The following is a 10781-nucleotide window of genomic DNA, read 5'->3' as shown; positions in this document are numbered from 1 at the left end:
CTCTCGTAAATAAATAAACAAAATCTTTAAAAAAGAAAAAAAAAAAAAGAACCTTCCAATCCCGTCTATTCTGAGCTCCAGCCCATAGAATCTAGGCTGTACCTGAGCCATGGAGGGTCCAGGATGCCAAGATTTCATGCAGGGTTGAGCTCTTTCAACTTTAAACGGATCCTGCCATAGACAGAATGCTGGAAAAAAAAAGCAAGGAAAGAGTGTTTCCCTCACAGTCCTGCTCTTGTGTTTTTGTATCACCAAAGTGTATCATATCCAAGGCGTTTATAAAGAATGCAATGTATAGGATTTATTTTTTGGTTGCAGGTACAGGATGGTTCCCCCTCTCAATTTCCCTAGATCCAAGTTATTGCGAGAGGAACGTGTCTATTTACTCACAAGAAAAATGCCTGCATCCGTAAGCGAGACCATCCATCGCAGCCACTTTACAGAAAACGGGTAAGGGTGGGAATTGTGCAGAAACTCGACGTTGCACCTGGCCGGTTTCCAGACGCCGCTCCCCGACAGGCCGAGGTCGTTCCCGTGTTGGCCAGGCGGTGGCGCTCGAGGCAAGTGGTGCCGCTCCCGGGTCCCGCGCGCAGCATCTCCAAGCAGGTGGCTCAGAGAGGGGACTTGACACAGGTTCCGGAACATCGCGCTGGGGACGAAGCATCTGGAAGCCGCCAGGTGAGTCTGCGCCGCGGAGGAGACTGGGCCCGGCACACAGAAGCGGCCGGCAGGCGTGGGGCGCCGCCGGGAGCCGCCCGGCCTCGGGATGCGCGGGCGCCCGGGATAGAGACCCGCGGCAGGTGCAGCGCGGGCTGGGCGGGAGGCGAGGCAGGTGCCCCGGGGGCCCCCGGGGGGCGCGGGCCAGGGTCCGGCCCAGCGTGCAGGCTGAGTCCCGAAAACCCGAACCCCAGCCTCATTTGGATTCAACCTTTCAGCCTGAACCCCGCAGGTCCTTTCAGATTTAAAAATTGATTTTTTAAAGATTGAAAAACAGCCTTTTCAAGTCCCACTAGTTCTCCTTCCATATGCAAACGAATCCAAGGTGAATGGTTTTTCCTGGTGTCCTATTACTGCACAAAATTACGGTTGGCTTTTCTTTTCTTTTTTTTTTTCCCCCCAAGGGACCAAAATGTTTTGAATACACTCAGCCTCCTCATACATCCTTTTTTTAAAAAAAATAATAAATTTATTTTTTATTGGTGTTCAATTTGCCAGCATACAGAATAACACCCAGTGCTCATCCCGTTAAGTGCCCCCCTCAGTGCCCGTCACCCATTCACCCCCACCCCCTGCCCTCCTCCCCTTCCACCACCCCTAGTTCGTTTCCCAGAGTTAGGAGTCTTCATGTTCTGTCTCCCTTTCTGATATTTCCTACCCATTTCTTCTTCCTTCCCCTCTATTCCCTTTCACTATTATTTATATTCCCCAAATGAATGAGACCGTATAATGTTTGTCCTTCTCCAATTGACTTATTTCACTGAGTTGGCTTTTCGTAGTGAAAGATCATCTGGTCCTTCCAATCACTGTTTAAATACAGGTAATTAAAAAAATTAAAAACAAAAATAAATAAATAAATACAGGTAATTATCGTCTCTATTTAAATAAACCCGAAAAAAATAATGAAATAAAATAAAATAGATAAGATAAAATAAGATAAGATAAAATATAAAATAAAATAATAAAATAAAATATAAAATAAAATAAAATAATTAAAATAAAAGATTTAATAAATAAATAAAATAAGATATAAGATAAAATAAACAAATAAAATGAGATATAAGATAAGATTAAATTAAATTAAATTAAAATAAATAAAATAAAATAAAATAAAATAGGACCACGTAGGCAAAAGTTCAATTTCAGGAAGGAAGTTCTTCTGAAAGCCAGGCTTTGTACATTTTGCTTAAGTCTGCATATTTTTCAAAAAGAGACTTCTAAAAGGAAGTGTTCTGTGAACCCGAAATTAAAGGCAAGTGCTTCCTCTTTTCAATAAGACAAGATGTATTCTGGATCCCTGCCCTCTGTAAGAATTAAACTCTCTAGAGAGGTACACCTTTGGGTTCATTTCCAATCTCTAAATAACTTCTCATAGGAGTCACCGTTATAAAAAACCTCGTTTGGTTTGGGGGAATGACAAGGACTGTGGCTCACAATGGTGCTCGAAGAAAAGAATGAGCAAAAGCCAGCATCTGCCAGGGCAGTCATGTTGGTGCAAGGCTGAGCCACGTACCAAATGCAGCAGAATAGCACACCCCTCTTCCAGTCACGTTCAGGTCAAGTTCAAGACAGACTGAAGTGGAAGAAAGAGCCTGATCATCTGGCACGCCATTGCCTATTTTTCTGTTTTATTTTGTACCAGTTCGTGGACAGTTCCCTGTGAACTTCATAACAGGCTCTCTGCTTTGGGAGCACCCACGACCTATAGGATGGCACACGGTGCTCCTTTCTTTCCCCTTGACTATATATGCACGTGGCTTCTCTCCCCTCACTCAGCTCTCTTATGGCCCCGAGAGTGTGTATGGAGATGTCAGATCCTTATCTATTATTCGCGCAATTTGGACAAAATAGGGGGAAATGGAAGTAGTGGCTCAGCTGTGTCCTGGATGGCTGATTGGAAAACACCTACTCAGAAAAGACAGTGAGTGTTCTTCTCTTTTTTCCAGCTGCACGCATCCTTCCCAACAGATGTGCGCTTTGGCAAGGTAGACCTTTGTTCTGTTAAAAAAAAAAAAAAAAAGCAGTGCTTATTTGAAAAAAAAAAAAATGTAGTCCTGCTCTCCAAAGTTATACCTTAACCCACTTTAAAATAGGATGGGAAGCAACCCACTGATACTTTGCTCCGGCTCTAAATGAGAGTGCAGAAAACCAAATGCCTAACTAGACTAGTTCATTATGGGAAAGCCCATCCAAGCTCTGTATTCCGAAAAACTATCCACTGACCACCATTTACTTGACCTTTCCATTGTCTTCCCAATAAAGAGCAAAGAAAGGAGAGCAGCAGGAGAGCATTCCCGATTAAACACCCAGAATGAAGGGCCTGCATAAGAAGACTGGGTAGGTGAAGCAATCAGGAAGTAATTTCCTGGGTTCAAACCCCCTCTCTGCAAATTGCTAGACTAGTGACCATGGGCAAGTCATTACCACTTCAGTGTCTCAGTTTTCTGATCTGTTCACTAGGCATGAAAAGAGAAGCACCTCTTCGGGTGGCTGCGCCGTGTGAGTTAACGTGTGCAACGTGTGGGAGGCTGGTTCTGCCCTGAGAACGTGGAAAGTGCTCCGTATATTTACCTTGCTATTATTCCTCAGCCCTCATCACTCTTTCCCAACACCCTGATAAAAAGGCGTTAAACAGTCCTGCATCTAACACATCAAGCGCTGTAGGGTTTCAGAAATGCATGGATTTTATTAGCAGAGAGGGGGAAAGGGCTCTCTGGTTTAGAGGCAGCTCCATAGAATGAGGGTAGAACTAAGTTTTTTCTTTTTTTTTTATTTTATTTTTTTTCTTTTTTTTTTTAAAGTGTTTTCATGTCTTTAGAAACAGGGTAAGTATCTAAAAATCGGGAAATAAGATAATTATGGGAGGGGCACAGAGAGTTGACAAATAATTTAAATAATATAAATAAATGTTCCTGATGGTTAAGTGAGGCAAAGGTAGGAACCTTTCTAACAACGGTACACTCGCAAAACAGGTCATAAAATGGGTAGGAAAAGAAAAGGTGGAACATGTTGGAAAATGGGAGACTTTTATTTTCTTCTCCAGACCTTTCCAGCTCGTCAAACTGCGGCAAGATTAGTTGAGCACTTACTTTGTGCAAAGCACAGCTCAACATTTATTCCCCACAAAAGCCATTTTTACTTACATGGCACTAGTGTTCCCATTTTACAGATGAGAAAACAAGGAAGAGTGAGAATAACTCACTGGCTCACGGCCACACCCCTAGTCACTGGGGGAGATGGGATCCTAACACGGGCTTCTGGCTGCAGAACATCCTTAATCATCAGGGTACCCTGTCTCTTTGTGTATATGTCACCAAAGGGGGAAGGTCATTTTTTAAAGAATTTAACGTTGTCGGGGTGTCTACGTGGCTCAGTGGGTTAAGCGTCTGCCTCCGGTTCAGGTCATGATCCCAGGGTCCTGGGATGGAGCCCCACATCAGGCTCCCTGCTGAGCAAGGACTCTGCTTCTCTCTCTCTCTCTCCCTCTGCAGAGCCTCCCCACAGTGCATCCTCTCTCTCTTTCTCTCTCTTTCTCCCTCTCAAATAAATAAAATCTTTTAAAAAAAGAATTTAATGTTGTCATATAAATAATTTGACAAAATATGGTGTTCACATGAGAATACATTCCTCATACGTAGTATGGATTTAGTCTCTATATAGCCCCAGATAGGATCTGAAAGATACTAAATTTGTACAGCTTATTTTGACTTTTCTAAAATCCTCTTTCTCAAAAAATTAAAAAATAAAAAAAATACTCTTTCTTTCAAATATCCCTGTTGAAAATGCCTTTTTAGAAATACAAATCCAAATTCCCCCTCTAAATAAACATAACTACTATATTATTAAATCTACTTTTAAAAGTGTATTTGAGGGGCATCTGGGTGGCTCTGTGGATGAGCATCTGCTTTTGTTTCAGGGCATGATCCCAGGGTCCTGGGATGAGTCCTGCATTGGGATCCCCGCAGGGAGCCTGCTTCTCCCTCTGCCTGTGTCTCTGCCTCTCTGTATGTGTGTGTCTTTCATGAATAAATTTTTAAAATATTTTTTAAAAAATGAAAAATAAAGCCACATTTGAGCAGGGGATATCTTGGAATATTTTTCTGCCATTTGGATCTAGACATGACAATTAGCGACTGAGCAGGAAGTGGGGACTGACTCCCACTTATGTAAGAATCAGAAGTCTTCATAAAATTCTACACTTAATTTTGTTTTGTGTCTTCTTTGAGCACCAACGTTAAGGATTTGAAAACAGAAAGGTGAAAAACAAGATATTTCTTCTTCGTTTAAAAAATACTTTCTGGTTTAGGGGGCAGCCCTAGTGGCTTAGCGGTTTAAAGCCGCCTTCGGCCTGGGGCGTGATCCTGGGGTCCTGGGATCGAGTCCCACATCGGGCTCCCTGCATGGAGCCTGCTTCTCCCTCTGCCTGTGTCTCTGCCTCTCTCTCTCTCTCTGTCTCTCATGAATAAATAAATAAAATCTTTAAAAAATACTTCCTGGTTTATTTCTTAAATGCAGCACACCTCTGTCCTTTAAAAAGGGGGTTGCTGCTCTGAAACCCCGGTATGATGGCAGGTTACAATGACCATGGTCATAGACCTCCAATAACTTGATATTCTAGTGTTTCCATTCAACAGATATCTACTGGATGTCTTCCACTGCCCCAGCCACAGTTCTAAGATTTAAAAGCATTTGGCAAACCATTTTTGAAATGTCTGCTCAGTCCAGGAGTCTGAGGTTGTTTAAAAAAAAAAAAGTCTACAGATGTTTGGCTTTCAGAAAAGAGGCCATCAGGGATATGTTGAGCCATCCAACATCAACCCTGGACCATATTTCCCTTCAAAGAAGTAAACAAGGAACATGAAGAATTCTCCTTGAAAGTCTTGGTGGACCATGAAAAAGATGAACAAGGGCTTGCATGATGTTTTGGGAGGTGGAGCCTAGCAACTGAGTTTATGGAAGGTTCTGGGAAAGCCTTGCCCAGTTAGTGTGCCAGCAGTAAACCTAAAATAAACAGCATCCCTCAAGCAAGGAATTTTTGAGAATTAAAGCTTGAGCATGTCTTTGAAAGCAGGACATACCCTCATTGACTCAAATAGGACCTTGACATAAAACCGTGCCCTCTTGGCTTTCTTCTTCCTGTTTGCCTATTTATTTAATCAAATTACACTGGCCATCCTGCAACTGCATATTATAGTGGTTTCTAAAAGGAAACCATTGGAGTTCATTCCATTTGCATCAATGAAAGGTTTCTTTCCCTTAAAATTGACTTCCCTGTAGCCTTTAAAATGACACCAAGGGGTGGCTTTTGTCTCCCAGCCTTACCAGGAAGTATGGGAGGAGAACAATTGCCTTCTCTCTTGTAAGCAGCCTGCACGGAAGGGTCCTCCCACATACATTGTAAAATACGCCTGTTCTGCAGATCAAAAATGATTGTGCGTGATGAAGTCTTTTCTTTTTTTTTCTTTTCAGATGTAACATGAAAACTGCAACAAACTTGAGGGCAATTTGTGTCTAAGAAAGAGTTTTTAGAAAGTGAGTCTAGACCCCAAGAAACCATGAATCACGGGCTGCTGGGACCTGGACTCTCAACGCTCAAGGTGGCCCGTGACCGATGCTTCACACACTGGGTGATAAGGAGGAAGGAACACTTTTCACCTCTCAGGCTTCTAGTCCACACCTGAGAGAGAGACCAGTTGAGCCAGGGTCTCCCAGGGGCTCCTTCTTGTCCTCACGTTGTGGTTCTAGAACAATGGGATGATGTCTGGAGGCCAGGAAGGCTGCCTTTCTCCCCTGAGTGTGCCGGATGCCAGGAAAGACCTGCTTCATTTCCACCCTAGGAACTGAGCCAGAAACCCTGGATGCCTCTGCTCAGGGCTTTCCTAGATCGTCCTGGGCCAACACACCCTCTCTGAGGGGTGGGACTCCAAGCCCCCAGTCCCTAAGAGCTTGACTTCCCTCGAGCATTTTCAGCACCTCCTTAGAGTCTCCTGGCCACAGGAGAAAGAACCAACATTGATCCACAAAGGCGATGAGGATGGGGAATGAGTGGTGACCATCATGAGACGACTCCTCCCAGCAATGTGATGAAGGTTGGTCAACCATCTGATCAACCGCCAAATATTTCCGAGCCTATTTATTATGTGACTGGTGCTGTGTGGCCTGATTCTCCAGCGGGGACAAAGCAGAGCTAAGCCCTTCCCCCATGGAGGGGACTCTGAAGCAGGAAAGAGTCAAGAAGGCCAAGGGAACAACCAAATTAATAGAGTGCTTTCACATTTGGAGGGCCCCAAGGAGGAAAAGGGAATGCATTGGGAATGTGTGAGGAGTGGCCTCAAAGGGAGGGGAAGGGATGCAGCCCACACTGGGGGGGTCAGGGTGCAGGCCCAGGGCCACAGAAAACCAGGGGAGTCTCAGACTAGGACTGGACACAGGTGACATCCCCGGGCAGGCAGGGCCAAGGCCTGCCGGGGCTCGGACACCAGACAGCAAGTGTGGGTTCATTCCGAGTGCTGCTCTACCTGTGATATCTGTCACCTTCCCTGCCACGTCAGCCACTTGTGCTTTAAGTCTCATCTTTCATTGTAGCGCTGAAGGGTTTGGCCTCCACAATATAAACTCAAGGTAGCAGTCACTTGAGGAAGCTGGGGGGAGGAACGGGCAAGGGAGGATCTTTCCCAGCTGCCCTGCCTCATTTATGTAAAAAAAGAATGTGGCTCCAAGCTCTCCTCTGATTACGAGAGCTTTAGGGAAATCAGTTGTCAACTTCCCCTGAATTGTTGGGTTTATAAAGGGCAGTATTTCCCCAAGTGTGGACGGTGGGTATTTTGAGAGATGTCCCAGAGTGTGTTGTATGGAGAGATTTGGCAATAGGGGATTAGGGAAAATTAAGTTGATTTCTTGACCACAGGACTTGCCAGTAAACAAAGCCTCTTGATTTTCCTACTTGGAGATTTGATGCCTAATTATATTGTTTTGAAAGACCAAATGCACAATATCAGTTCATCTGTCTTCATCCTACGACACCAAAAGTATTGGTTGCCATTTGCCTTCTTGCCAGTGGACTCAATATTTAATCAGTGTGTCCGGTGTGGACCTTCCTTGCCTCAGGTTGCTGAAGCAGAAAGCCTTTAGTGAGGAGCTAACGCAGAAGGCTGGAGGCTGCGTCGTCATCATACCTGTGCCCTGTCTTGCGTGTCACCTACACACGTCACCGATTCCAGCAGGAACCCTGTGCTGCTGCACACACTCCGGTGGGACATGACTTCCAAAATGGTCCCTGCGCATAGGAAATGTTCAGTAAATGTTAGTTTCTGTTTTATTGAAGAAATATGTACTAAGTTCCTTACAAATATCACTTCATTTAAGACTCAAGACATTCCCTGGGGGAGTTTCGAGGACCAGCACACCTTACAGTTGAGGAACCAGGGACAGAAAGAGATGAGTCATGTTTAGGCCGTGGCGCTGACATTCTCCATTCTATTCCCAAACATTGCTAGAGACCCACAACCTTTCTCCGCCTGGATTGGCCTTACATTGCTTTTGTTTCTCTCCCTCTTTATGAGCAACGTTCTGGAAGGGCATTTAACACAGCCCTGGACTTCCTCCCTCCCCAGTCGTTCCTTCTGGTCCCCAAGATCCATGCATTGCTCTTCCCCTCAGCCCTCAGCCTCCCAGGTGTCTCCCCATCCACCACCCACCCCTGAGGACCATCTCTGCCTTGGGCTTCTGTTAGCCCGTTCAGGCTGCCATAACACAATACCAGGGACTGAGGGGCTTATACAACAGATATTTATTCCATCTTAGTTCTGGAGGCTAAACGTGCAAGATCAAGGTCCTGGCAAATTCCTCACCTGGCCTTTCATCCGTATGTGCACAGAGTGATCTCTCTCTCTTTCAGAGCTCTTCTTTCTCTTTAAGGACACCAGTCCTATTGGATTAGGATCTCACCCCAATGACCTCATTTGACCTTACTTACCTCCCTGAAGGCCCTAATACAATCCAGTTGGAGGTTAGGGCTTCAACAAAGGAATTTTGAGAGGAACACGATTCAGTCCATAATAGGCACGATGGTCCGATGGAAAGCCAGAGCTTTAGACTCAGAACTAGGCCCAGTTCAACACTGGGTCCTGTCCTTGGCACTGCTGTTAGGCCATTCATTTACGCAATTAAATCAGTCTGATTGACTAGCCACATAAAAAAATAGTCCTTCTTTGTTTCCTTTTTCCCCATTTAGCAAATATTTTACCAAGAAAATAGAAATGGTACTTGTTTGCATTATTTCACACTGCCGCCCTGCCAGCCTAAGACCCATAGGGGCAGACCCTATGAGGAGGCTTGTCTATCTATTGTTGTGGACCTTTCTTGATTCCCTAGTGAAGGTGCTTAGTCCCAGGAACCAGCCACAACTGGCCACCAATGGCATCCTCATTAGCACCTGCTTTGATTCCCTGGTGGTTCTGGACTCCTATAAGCTCTGTGCAGCCCACAATTGGGGACAAGGGACCAGGAGGACACTCTTCTGGACCCTGCTGTCCCTGGAGGGAAGTAAAAGCTGGGGCAAATGGGCATGCAGATATAGTGCCCAGGCAGCATCTTGAAGGCTGGAAGTGCCTTGAGAGTGAGGTTCCTATAGCTAAAACCTCCCCACTGCAAAAAGATCCATCTTCCCCCCACAGCAAGAATTTGCTTCTTTTCCTTCTGTTTCTCCCTTTATTTGGCATGTAGCATAACATCTTTCAAAGATGTCACAAAAATAGCTGTTCAATATGTCACTCCAGGACATGAGTTGTTTGGTGGGACACACATTTCCGGAACCCATTGCAAGGTTATAGGTCAGCCGCTTCACTATCATTGCCACCAAAGCAGATGGATTTTGGAACGAAGCTGCTTCCTGGCAATGGAGGATTGATCCCAGCCTTCAGAGTGCGAGGCTTCAGCTGCATCCGGACTCATCCTGGGATGGGGTCATGAGTCTTTCTGAGCGTCTGACTGGGTCAGGCCCCATCACATTCCTCACCTCCCAAAGACCTGACCCACTGAGGCAGGCGAGCATTCAAGCATTTTCCTGGCCCATCCTGAGAAAGCTAACAAGCACCCCCCCACACCACCACCACCATTTGAATCCCAGTGTTCCTAATGTGCAAGCAAGCTTTTCACAGAAAAGCATTACAATCTTGTAATTAAATTAGGTGCTTGTGGGAAACAGCACAATTAAAACCAGAAAATAATTTAGAAAGATTAAGCCCATTAGGGCAGGGCATTTCTTATTTAGTGGAGAGGAAATAGAATTAGGTGAACTAACTTATTAAAAACACCTACACAGATATCTGAACATCTCCCCAGTGCACTGAATCGCCTGGCTCCGTATGAGGCAGACGGATTCCACTTCCTTTCCTTCCAAATCAAATTAGAAAGCCGAACTCAATGATTCCCCAGGAGAAATATTTACACCTTAAAGCAGATTGAAAGAAATTTAATCTGAAGCTGCCCGGAAATTATTGCAGAACTAAGTTATTTTCATCGTTTTAAGGGTGGTAAGCTCTTGATTTTGTGACAAGGAGATCCGTTCTATCACCTAAATTCTATAAAGCTTGAAATAAACAAGAGGGTAGAAATCTGCTTCTCAGGACCCAAAGAGAAAAGTTCTTATGAGCATGATGGTATACGAGGACAAGTAGAGATATGAACTGAACTGTGCAATAAACAGTTTAACTATAATATTGGCTAATGTGCGTGTCTGCGTCACTGTAGATATAGGAAAGGTTACCAGGCAGATATCCTCAGAGTTTTGTGACTAGAGAAATATAACAAAGTGATTACAAGCTTCACTTTTAGAACCAGATAGACTTCGGTCCAGTGTGGCCATGGGAATTTTAAATATCTCCCAAACCTCATCCCCTCATCTCTAAAATGGGGATTATGGAGCTATCTTTTTAGGACTATTATGGGGATTGGATTGAGCAATACCTATAGTTGGCTTAGCATCACCCCTGCACTCAGGGAATGCCCAATGTTCACTATTTTAGAGAATAAAAATAATAGTTCATACATTCACAGCTCCTACC

At 44.6% G+C, this 10781-nt stretch overlaps 1 long non-coding RNA gene across 1 annotated transcript; it reads left to right on the top strand.

Annotated features, from left to right (window-relative positions):
* Positions 1–463: 463 nt before the first annotated feature.
* LOC140595765 (uncharacterized) lies at positions 464–10434 on the top strand. Its single transcript, XR_011997645.1, has 2 exons — positions 464–678; positions 6187–10434. It is a non-coding gene; the product is annotated as an uncharacterized lncRNA (long non-coding RNA).
* Positions 10435–10781: the final 347 nt, after the last annotated feature.

This window comes from Vulpes vulpes, chromosome 15 (genome assembly GCF_048418805.1).
Source record: "Vulpes vulpes isolate BD-2025 chromosome 15, VulVul3, whole genome shotgun sequence".
Taxonomy (NCBI): domain Eukaryota; kingdom Metazoa; phylum Chordata; class Mammalia; order Carnivora; family Canidae; genus Vulpes; species Vulpes vulpes.
Note: the sequence above shows the minus strand (reverse complement) of the source record. Positions and strands in the feature narration are given on the sequence as shown.